Genomic DNA, 12,177 nt, shown 5'->3' with positions numbered 1-12,177 from the left:
TTCTTAATGTGGTGTTACGGCACAGAATAGTAAGGAGTAGAAAATTAAAAAAAATTATTAAAGCTCATCCACCTTCTCGGTGTGGAACAAGACGACTGTAAACGAGATTAATAAATAGTTGAACTTTTTCAATGTTTTACTAGCATCAGAGACGCTTCACGGGTAACCAACTGCTATTCTGAGTTCATGTGGAGTTATCTCTGCTCGGCCTCCTGTATTGGGATCTTTCATTTCTGCTCACAGAAGTATTCGTCTGTATCTCAGTAGTTTTTGTAAACACATATTCCGAATTTCCGCAAATCCCCACTTTAGATCTATTTCACTTATGACAAGTGTGTCCAGTTGCCATAATCGACGTCATAGGAAGGTTCGCTGCCATATATTTTTTGTCCGAATGTGATACGTGCAATGACCAGTAAAATTAAATTTCTGTACTTCGCAATTGGTTACCAACTACAGTACTTCTTAGGCACAGTAAAATCATGTAATCGGCTTGCCGTAGCCGCGTATCGAACTCTGGGGTCGATGGGATGAAGTAAGTTCAAGTGTCTATCCCGTTGAGGCCTTTCGCCAAAAGTTTTAAATATTAGCAATACTTTAAAATTTGGTGTCTGGTCTTCCTTTCATAGCGCTGTGTTCTCCGGAAGACAAGGCACAAAGTCGTACACAGGAGAGCGCCGAGTTGCCCAGTACTCTGGAGCAGTTGAGTTAAGGCTAGTTGCTAACAGAGGGCGCCTACAAGGGTTATAAGCATTCGGAAAGTTTCAACAGTACCTCAGGACAGCATCACAGCCGTGTCTACAGTCGCCGCCACGAAGGGACAGACTGGAGTGACTGCAGCTATTGTTCACGATATTCAGCGTTAGACCAGAATTAAAGGCCGATCAGTGCCAGTAAACAATGAATCTTTGCCATATACCATCATCATACTAGAGTTGCATCCTGTGTAGTTGTTGTTACTAAATTCTTGTGAATTAGTAAACCTCCGATTCTTTAAAAAATCGAGCTGTGTAAAACAGCTTCAAACGTCTGATTACAAGTGAGTTAACGCGCTAAAAATTTGACCTTAAGAGGGACTTTCATGAAACTGATCGAAAATGTCAAATTTCAATTTAGTTTTTGTTAGTAGATCTCATTGACAATACGTTCACATCCGAAATGCCTGACAAATAATTAAATGTGTGACACGACCCTTCTCCCACGTCTACTTTTTAAAGCAATACTTCAATATCAGTTCGGTGAAAACGATTCCTTGGATTACTTCCAAGCAAACTTGCACTGGATACACCTAGAAGGCTGTAATAAATACTCTTTGCTTTTACAGATCATCTGTGATTCTGTTCCGTATCTTAGAAACAATACCAAGCCGGCTGCTTTGTTTACAAAGAAGCAATTCTTGTTTTGCACTGAGCTTCTCACAGAGATTTTCGCAAGAAGATGGTAGACATTCTTCACGTGTATTATGGCTAGGCTATCAGACACAACCTATCCAGTGTAAGTGACATGAAAAGCACAGTATGGGCTACATATTTCCACATGGTGCCAGAATATCAACATCCCATTCATCATCTGTGCCACATTATCTCGTGTAAATACCTTGAGTTTCAGAGGGATAACAAGCCCTGTTTCACAAGGAGAGGCTTCCGAATTATATGCTGGATCTTGTCAAATCCACTTACATGTTTCTGGCCGATAATGAAAGTTTAAAAAAGGTGTGTTCATTGCAAAAAGCAGAATCCAAATGAGTCTCTAAATTCACTCGTTTGTAAACTATGCCCTAAAACTGTATTTTCATCTGCTACAGTTGTCAGAATTGCAGCTTGTGATCCAGTTCTTGTAGTTAATGATGATAATGTAGGGAGAACGAAGGTATTGGAGATTGAGCTTTAATACAGGAAATTCCACTTAAGACATCTTGAGAAAAATAGATTTATAGCCCCTCTCGGCAGCTGAAAAGTCAGTTGAAGATCTGGTAAAGGAAAGAAGGCAGAAAACAAGAGATCAGTTGAGAAGCCTTCGAGCGAAAGAGGACCACGAGAAGAAATATAGGGCCTGTTTTGCATTTCCTGAACATTAGGTTTTTTTTTAATTTATATACCTTTTCCTCAGAATCTATGAAGGCTAGAATTACACAATTTTGTACACCTACTTCCACAAGTTCAATAAATGTTGTCTCAAGAGTAAATTTTGAAATTCTGAGCGTAAGCTGAGATATGGTGCAAGGTGCTTGGAATTTTGTATGGCTTTCGTATTATACTCCCACATTTATATTTAAAAATTGTTAAAATTCTTCTATTCGATATACTCAAGAACCTCATGAGTGAAGCTTACTATATGCAAAGAGATTAAATAGAGAAAATTTTGTAGAAATCTGTTTCTGAGAAAAAAGTGCATATATGATCTTTTGAAAATAAAATTTTTGAATTCTATAAAAAAAGTTAAATATACATAATCAAAGAAACTTAACAGTAAATGTGTTAATTTCATGTAAAGCTTGGTACAAAATTTCATTGGCGTATCTTCAAAATTGTAGATTTGGTCTTTTAAATAGCAAGTGTTTTTCATGAACGTTCCCCCTTAAAAATATAAGCGAGAAAAACTTTGTAAATGGTTTGAAATTATGCTTGAAGTTTATTGGATATCGCTAAGTGTTCTCATTATGAAAAGTTGGATGAATATGGTCTGAGCAATTTGCACTCCATTTTAAGCAAAAGTTTGTTTGTCATGCATGTTTATGGTGTAATATCTCCTGAATTGTGTGTCGTACAAAGATATAATTTTGCCGTATCCACATACGCCAGTGGCGTATGTGGATACGGACTGCGAGCTGCGTTGAGAATGGAGACGGTAGGAAAAGAATAATAAATTAAAACGTCATGATTTACGCTGGAGAGTGACTACAGGAACAGGAAAATGTAGTAAGGGATAAACTTTTTCCTTTTATCATTTTGTGGGGTTTCAACGAGGAAAAAACTCGCAGAAGTTTGAAATTAGGTGTACAGTTTGTTGAAAGTCGCTAACTGCTCCCATTCTCAAATAATGGATGAATAAAGTCCGGGAATTTGCGAGATGTCCAACAGTAATACCAGTCTTATTGTGCTAAACGTTTAACATAAGATTATACCTCTTAATGAGTAGATTACGACAGCATTTCAAAATTTTCAGTTAAGTTAATAATTACGTACAATATTAAAAATCAAAATTTTGTTGTCCCTGAAAGCCACTGGATATGCAATCTGCAACTGGTAGTGGGTTCTGGGTTCCGGAAATGTCGCTTGTTAACATAGACTGTTGTTAATCTGTATTGCCATTATGTTTTTGTCGTAAATTTGCCTAAGGCTACCTGACTCTACGACGAGGCCGTAACAGTTGCTGTGTGCAACTCATAGCACCAACTTAGCCTGATGTTTAGTGGTTCTCTTCCTGCTATTTATTTATGTTTGACACCAGGAGTTATTTGGTGAATACAACACACGGTATACAGTTCAAATATTCTCCTAATAAAACTTTTGGAAAGATCCTGTTAGCAATGTTGAGACTATTTTTTCTGAAAATTTACTTTTATGTGTATAGTTGCTCGTACCGGTAGGTGACTGTACGTTCGTTAGAGTGAAGTCATAATTATGCTTCCCTTCGAAGACATGATCATTAGAGACGGAGCACAGGTTCTCTTACAGGAGGGGTGGGGAAGGAAGACCATTGCAAGGGACTAATCCTCGCATCTGCCTTAAGCAATTTAGGGAAACTTACAGCGGGATGGCCGGTGTAGGGTTTGAAGCAATGCGAGTCTAGCGTCTTATATTTGCGTTACCTCGCTCGGTAGATATTTCAAAATCTTGACCTAAAATCCCTAAATTTGGCTGTATTTCTAAGTATACAGGACATATTGCGATGGACTTTGTCATTCGAAATTAGTAACAGCTATAATAAATGTGATTTGTTGTATTTACCCCTCAAAACGTTAATTACATGCCCTAAGAGATAAAATTATATACTGAATACAAAACTTACGTTTCGCCAGTGCAGCTTTTTTTAGCGAGTATTGTAGTTTGTTTTGGTTTAGCTCTCGGCCACTTCATCCAGCTTTAGTTTCACGAGATTTAATTAAAAGGCAACAGGTAAATATTTGGAGTACTTGCTTCGACGAGACCACCGCCACTGCTTTCTCAATGCTTTGACAAAGCTGGAAACGCTCTTAACTGAACTTTAAAATGTAGTCAAAGTCAGCAATAAAGCTGTCAATGAATTCAGTCCCGCAGTCTATCACAGGCAACTTTCTACTGGAGGTAGTTTATTGTTGGCTTCTTTTAGTGCATAACATCTTCCCGCTGTTAATGGGGAATTTTATCCTCTACTACCTGAACTTTTGGTTGAGGTTCGATTTTGCTGATCGGACGTTTGTGGAGAGTATGTGATAAGAGACAGAAGTCAGACATCATTGGATTATTTTACGCCAGTGCCTGCAAGTATCATCATGTGCTCTCTTTCGAAAAATCGCTATTCGGCTATTAAAATAAAAAAAAATTGTTGAGCTGGAATAAAACACTTTGTAGCAACAACTGGGTGATTTACTGAAGAGCAGTAACAGACATGCTGTTGACTCTGAAGTTCACTCATTCCCAGTGAAAAGTATCCGGACACGCCCAAAAACATACGTTTCTCTGTTAGGTGCATTGTGCTGTCACCTACTGCCAGGTACTCCACATCAGCGACCTCAGTAGTCATTAGACTTCGTGAGCGGGCAGATTGGGGCACTCCGCGGAACTCGCGGACTTCTAACGTGGTCGGGTGATTGGGTGTCACTACAGTCATACGTCTGCACGCGAGATTTCCATGCTCCAAAACACCCCACTGTTCTCGATGTGACGATGTGATAGTGAAGTGGAAACGCGAAGGGACACGTACAGCACAAAAGCGTACAGGCCGATCTCGTCTGTTGGCTGACAGACACCGCCGACAGTTGAAGAGGGTCGTAGTGTGTAAGAGGCAGACATCTATTCAGACCATCACACAGGAATTCCAAACTGCATCAGGATCCATTGCAAGTACTATGACAGTTAGGCGGGAGGTGAGGAAACTTGAATTTCACGGTCGAGCGACTGCTCATAACCCACACATCACGCCAGTAAATGCCAAACGACGCCTCGCTTGGAGTAAGGAGCGCAAACATTGGATGATTAACCAGTGGAAAAACGTTGTGTGGAGTGACGAATCACGGTACACAATGTGGCGATCGGATGACAGGGTGTGGGTATGGCAAATGCCCGGTGAACATCATCTGCCAGCGTGTGTAGTGCCAACAGTAAATTTCTGAGGTGGTGGTGTTATGGTGTGGTCGTGCTTTTCATGCAGGGGGCCTGCACTCCTTGTTGTTTTGCCTGTCATTATCACAACAAAGGCCTACATTGATGTTTTAAGCACCTTATTACTTCCCACTGTTGAAGAGCAATTCGGGGATGGCGATTGCATCTTTCAAAACGATCGAGTACCTGTTTGTAATGCACGGCCTGTGGCGGAGTAGTTACACAACAATAACATCGTTGTAATGGACTGGACTGCGCAAAGTCATGACCTGAATCCTATAGAATTCCTTGAGGATGTTTTGGAACGCCGACTTTGTGCCAGGCCTCACCGACCGACATCGATACCTCTCCTCAGTGCAGCGCTCCGTGAAGAATGGGCTGCCATTCCCCAAGAAACCTTCCAGCACCTGACTGAACGTATGCCTGCGGGAGTGGAAGCTATCATCAAGACTTGTAAGTCATTTTCAGCCATGTTTCCGGATACTTCTGTTCACATAGTGTACGTTGAGGTGGCAAAAGTCATGGGATACGTACCCCCTTTTGCCCGGCGTTTTGTAGCAACTCGACATGGCAGGGGCTCAACAAGTCGGTGGAAATTCCCTGCCTCTACAGCAACCCAAAATTGCGAAAGTATTGCCAGTAAAGGATTTTGTGAACCAAGTAACGTCTCCATTACATTCCATAAATTGGCCAAACCATTCGCTCGAGGGGGCTGAGGGGGGGAGGCCGATTGTCCAGAAACTTTTTTAAACCGACCAGGAACCGGGTGGTGACATGCCACATTGTCATCCGTAACAATTCCACCGTTGTTTGGGAAAATGCCGTCCATGAATGACGCAAACGGTCTCCTAGTAGCCGAACATCTAGAGGACCCATTCCAATCCATGAAAAAGCCCACACCACTATGGAGCCACCACCAGCTTCCACAGTGCCTTGCTGACAACCTGGGTCCATGGCTTCGTGAGGTCTGTGCCATACTATAATTCTACCATCAACTCTTACCAACTCAAATCGGGACTCATCAGACCAGGACGTGATTTTCCAGTCGTCACAAGTCCAGGAGAGGCGCGGCAGAGGATGTGCAGATAGCAAAGGCACTCGCTCGGTCGTCTCCTCAGATTTCGCCTCACTCTCCTAAAGGATACTTTTGTCGTAGTCCAACATTGATTTCTGTGGTTGTTTCATTTAGTGTTGCTTGTCTGTTAGCACTAACAACTGTACGCAATGCCGCTGCTGTCGGTCTTCAAGTGAAGGCTGTCCTCTGCTGCGTTGTCCTTGGTGAGATGTAAGGTCTGAATTTTGGTATTTTCGGCACTGTCTTGACACTCTGGATCTGAAAATACTGAATTCCATAATGATTTCCGAAATGGAAAGTCCCATGCCTCTAGCTCCAACTACCAACCCGCGTTCAGAGACTATTAATTCCCGTCATGCGGTCTTAATCACATAGGAAACCTTTTCATATGAATCACCTGAGTACAAATACAGCTCCGCCAAGGCATTGCCCTTTTACATCTTGTGTATTGGATACTATCACCATCTGTATGTTTACATATCGCTATCCCATGACTTCTGTCAAATGGTTCAAATGGCTCTGAGCACTATGGGACTTAACATCTGAGGTCATCAGTCCCCTAGAACTTAGAACTACTTAAACCTAACTAACCTAAGGACACCACACACATCCATGCCCGAGGCAGGATTCGAACCTGCGACAGTAGCGGTCACGCGGTTCCAGACTGAAGCGCCTAGAGCCGCACGGCCACAAAAGCCGGCCCTGACTTGTGTCACCTCATTGTAAATTCAAAGTCAGATGCACTTCGGGGTTAACCACTGAACTGTCTCCTAATCCTGTTGGTAATATGGGACACGTTCATTATTTTTTTAACGAGCTGTCATCTTAACAGACTAGTCTTCAGTGCACGTAGGCAGTATTACACTGCCTGCTACTGGAATTCGTGTATTAAAAATGGTTCTGAGCACTATGGGACTTAACTTCTGAGGTCATCAGTCCCCTAGAACTTAGAACTACGTAAACCTAACTAACCTAAGGACATCACACACATCCACGCCCGAGGCAGGATTCGAACCTGCGACCGTAGCGGTCGCGCGGTTCCAGGCTGCAGCGCCTAGAACCGCTCGGCCACTCCGGCCGGCTGGAGTAGTAAGTTGTAAGAAAATTCCCTACTGACTTTCCGGGACAGGTAATCGCTGTCAACCATGAGTCTCATATTTCGAAACCTACCATTGTCGATAGTGTTATTTTTTTTCAAACATTCTCACACTTCTACTACCCCAAGACATAATTTACACGTCAAAACCAGAAACGCGTCTCTTCTTCACCTCCCCAGACTTCTGAAAACTACCTACGTACAATTAATCTACACTAAAGGCTGTTCCTTTGCTTCCTCAAAAACAGGTAGTGTGCGTACTTGCACATGAAGACGTGTTGAAATCTTCACGTCGAATAAATAAAAGAAGTAATGGTTGAACTTAATGCATTTAGACGATAACCTTCCCGGTTAGAATAAAATAATTTAACTTACTTTCCGTCTAATGAAAGAAAGAAAGGGAATTCTAATTTTTGTGCTTTGCAGCTTTCCTCTCTGGACTTGCTTTTGACAACGTGTCTGATCTGATAGTCTTTAGCGTACACAATGTTGTACGCCTTGTGCCTTTATTGCTAGCTATATTAATGTGACTGATCAAATGAAGATTATTTAGACGTGAACACATAAGCTTACGCCGTGGCCCTTAGTACTGGTCGTCGATGCAGTGAACCTGAAAACATACATATATATTTTCCTTACCTTTTATTTTACTGGGTCGCCTCTGGATAACGTCATCTGACTGCATGTCTGAATATACTCACACTGATCTATTGTTGATAATTATTTGGGTTGGCATTCATTTACTACGTTGCAAATATGTGACCTAAAACTGTGCTCGCTATTCATTTACTTTTTTAAATTGAAGTTATTGGTGCAAAATTCAATGTCATTATAAAATAAAAAAATTGAGGAAACTCAACAAAAGTTAAATCTTGTGGTTACTGGGTTCGTAATACGATACTGACCGCGATAAACTGATCTATTCTGAAAATAAATGAACATAAATTTTTAACTCTTTGTAATGATTCAATTTATAAAACTTTAGTTTGGGGATCGTTTACATAAAACAGATTGAAAATGTAACAACGAACTTACAGTCTGCAGTTAGCACTTAAATACCTTTGATGTCTTCATGACGTCGATTTTTAATAATTCATAAATAATTACCGGTTATATAATTATAGTATTGTTCAACTAATATATATCTGGTGGCGAACAGGCACACCTCTCTGTCTCTACGGACAACTTCACTGCACAAAGGTTGACTCAAGAGTGTTCTATCAACAATGCTGCGGGCTCCTCGCCGCGCTCCCTACGTATCAATGCGCGGGCTCTCCCACCAAAAAAGAGCTTGGTGCGGAAACTTCAATATCACGATCGATATCCAAAGAACTTAAATAAATTTTACAAAACATTTTTATTAACAGTTTTCTTACACACTATAATTGTTATTTACATATTTATTAGCTGATAAATATTTTTCATCAGTTTATTATTTTGATTGATTTATGTTTTGGCCTGGTTGATTTTCTATTGACATATTTCAGTGTAAGCGAATGAAACGTCTCGGGCGCCAGATATGAGCGCGCCTGAAATTCTATCACCGTGACGTAAGATCGATATCAGTACCCTTGCAATTACAGTGCTTATGTTGCTTGGATTGTGCATCAAACGAAACAAAGGTAGAGTGTGAATTCTGATGCCATTACATAACGTACTCCTCTCAAGTAGTTCAAAAGTGGACTATTCAAAAATAAATAGCCTCAGTGACGGACTAATTACCATCAACATTTTCGCATATCCTGACTGTATGTGACACTGAATATAAGGTTTTATCTTAAATATCTTTGTGACTAATGCCCCTTTGGCATATTTATTATTTTATAAATGACATATAAGTACTGCCAGTCTTTACAATATTCTGCACTTATACTCTGCATCATACGTTTTCAGTCATAATTCTGTGACCATGTTGTAGACCATTCTTTGATTTAAATTCTGAGGAAGACAGTCCTAGCAGTGTTGAAACCCGGTTAATTCGTTAAAAATAGTGACCGAGGGCTGTTTTCTTTCAGTTGTAACTATTCAAGGTCTCTGAATGTACGGCCATGTACAAAAGTTTCCTATGGAACCTATCTGGGTCGCTATCGGGCGCCATTACCGCATTCGCAAATCAGCAGCCCATCTTTTACACGAAGCACATGACCCGTGCATAGACATCCAATACCATATACCTACTAACGAACTGTAGGATCAGCGATACGCAGAATCAGTGATTATTTCGTTCCCAAGACGGAAATATAGACATTTGTGGTAAGTTCCTATGGGACCAAACTGCTGAGGTCATCGGTCCTTAGGCTTACACACTACTTAATCTAACTTAAACAACTGACGCTAAGGACAACACACACATCCATGCCTGAGGGAGGACTCGAACCTCCGACGGGGCAGCAGCGCGAACCGTGGTAAGACGCCTGAGACCGCGCGGCTACCCCGCGCCGGTCCAAGGACGGACGAACAAGCTATAAGCAGGTGTTCATAATGTTTTGGCTCATCCGTGTATATAAGTACATTCATTTCTTGTAATTTGTATGGATTGATACATGTCAGCACCTACCTTCTTTGCTAGGCACTGACAACAAGGGAAGCGATTCTCGTCTGAGTCACTGACTCAGTGCCTGGATAATGGAGGCAGTTCGTCCATCACGCCTCTGAGCAGTCCACCCCCGGTAGCTGAGTGGTCCCGTACAAAATATTATTATCGTTTAATTATGCTGTCCAACCCTTGAGACCCCATGATGCTACAGCACCCTGACATTAACTGGCGAATGGTTTGGAGGTGTGTGCATGCACCCTTTTTACCGTCGTCTGTGTCTGCACTCTGGTATATTTTAGTCTATGGCAAATTCCCGACTAATAGTCGACTTTATCGCATAGGACTGGCCACCTCCCACTCTGCCCTGGCTGTCAGCTCGAAGACACCGACGAGCACCGTCTTAGTGCCCCCCCTCCCCCCCAAACGAAACGTATTGCTCCTCATCCAACGAATCGTGCACTTTTACCTCCGTGCCCCGCCAACGACGGTAACCCCAAATTTCTTGTTGTTGCCCCGAACATTTCACTACCCTCTTGCTAAGCACCATACACTCATCTGGTTTCGAGGACAGGCTTTAGAATACCTCTTTCAGAGTGGTCCGCATACAGTCCTTGACTTCCGGTACAGAGTTGTGACCGCGCATAGCACCCTCACCCGAAAACCATCTTTTTCTAATATTTTTTGTTTAACTAACAATCATTTTTATATGTTTAAATGGTACCTTGAAGAACTGTTGCATTATATATATATATATATATATATATATATATATATATATACTGTTACTTTGTTCAGTAAAGATTATTCCACAAAAAAAGTGGTCAGCGCGACAGAATGCGCGGGTTCGATTCCCGGCTGGATCGGAGATTTTCTACGCTCAGTGACTGGGTGTTGTGTAGTCCTAATCATCATCATTTCATCTCCATCGACACGCAAGTCGCCGAAGTGGCGTCAAATCGAAAGACTTGCACCCGGCGAACGGTCTGCTCTACGGGAGGCCCTAGTCACAGGACATTTACATTTATTTGCCTCTGAGCACCACAGCCGGCACGTACACACATCAGTGCGCATTCCCGTAAACACACACAAACACGCACGCACACGGAGAGCGGGAGAGGGAGAGAGAAAGAGAATTAGCAAGCAACAGAACTTCAGTGGAGCGCATTTGAAGTTTGTGAGAAGCTTTAAGTCACGTGACGTGACGGCTGTCACAGCAGCACACGTCGAAAGCTTAGCAGAGCGCTGTTGCGTGCTGCGATCCCGCTACCGCCTCCAGTGGCCGGAAGTATTGTTGACAGTGACGGCGGCGGCTGCCCTTGTGGCCGTTCAGAAATCGCTTGGTTGGGGCCGACGCCCCCCGCTGAGAGGTCACGTGGCCGGGCCGGCGTCAGACAATGCCGGCGACACAGAGGGGTGGCCCAGTGCGGCTAAGCAGATGCGAGGGGATGGCGTGAGGGGTACTGGGGTGCTTGTATGTAGAAGGGAGATTGTTACTGTTTTCTTGTGGGTCCTGGATCAAAAATTCAAATGGCAGGTATCTGTTCAAAGTCTGACTGAGAGGAAACGCGGTGCCGTAGGCCCCTACCTGAGTAGACCCGTTGGTTTTGCCTGTACTGGTGCGCTTCTAGATTCGAATCGCAATGCTTGGATCATGACGATCATGTACGAATTCATAGTTCACGATGATATACGCTGATAAAATCTTCTCGATCATCCATCCGATTTTAGTGGTTTAAAGCCCACGAGCTTTCGGTCAAGTTCTCATCGGGCGTTGCCAAGCGGTGACTGACGTGTTGTTTCTGCTGTTATCATTTTACAGCGGGGTTGACTTCCGTGTAGTGGTATGGTAACTTTTTTTTTTTTTACGCAAGCGCCGGCCGGAGTGGCCGAGCGGTTCTAGGCGCTACAGTCTGGAACCGCGCGACCGCTACGGTCGCAGGTGCGAATCCTGCCTCGGGCATGGATGTGTGTGATGTCCTTAGGTTAGTTAGGTTTAAGTAATTCTAAGTTCTAGGGAACTGATGACCTCAGAAGTTGAGTCCCATAGTGCTCAGAGCCATTTGAACCATTTTTGTTACGCAAGCACCGCGCGGTTTCAGCCTTCCGATGGCGATGACCCAAAATGTACTTAGCTGCAGACTGCCATCTGCATTGAGGATGCTGTTAT

This window comes from Schistocerca nitens, chromosome 6 (assembly GCF_023898315.1).
Source record: "Schistocerca nitens isolate TAMUIC-IGC-003100 chromosome 6, iqSchNite1.1, whole genome shotgun sequence".
NCBI classification, from domain to species: Eukaryota; Metazoa; Arthropoda; class Insecta; order Orthoptera; family Acrididae; genus Schistocerca; species Schistocerca nitens.
This window is presented reverse-complemented; position numbering follows the sequence as displayed.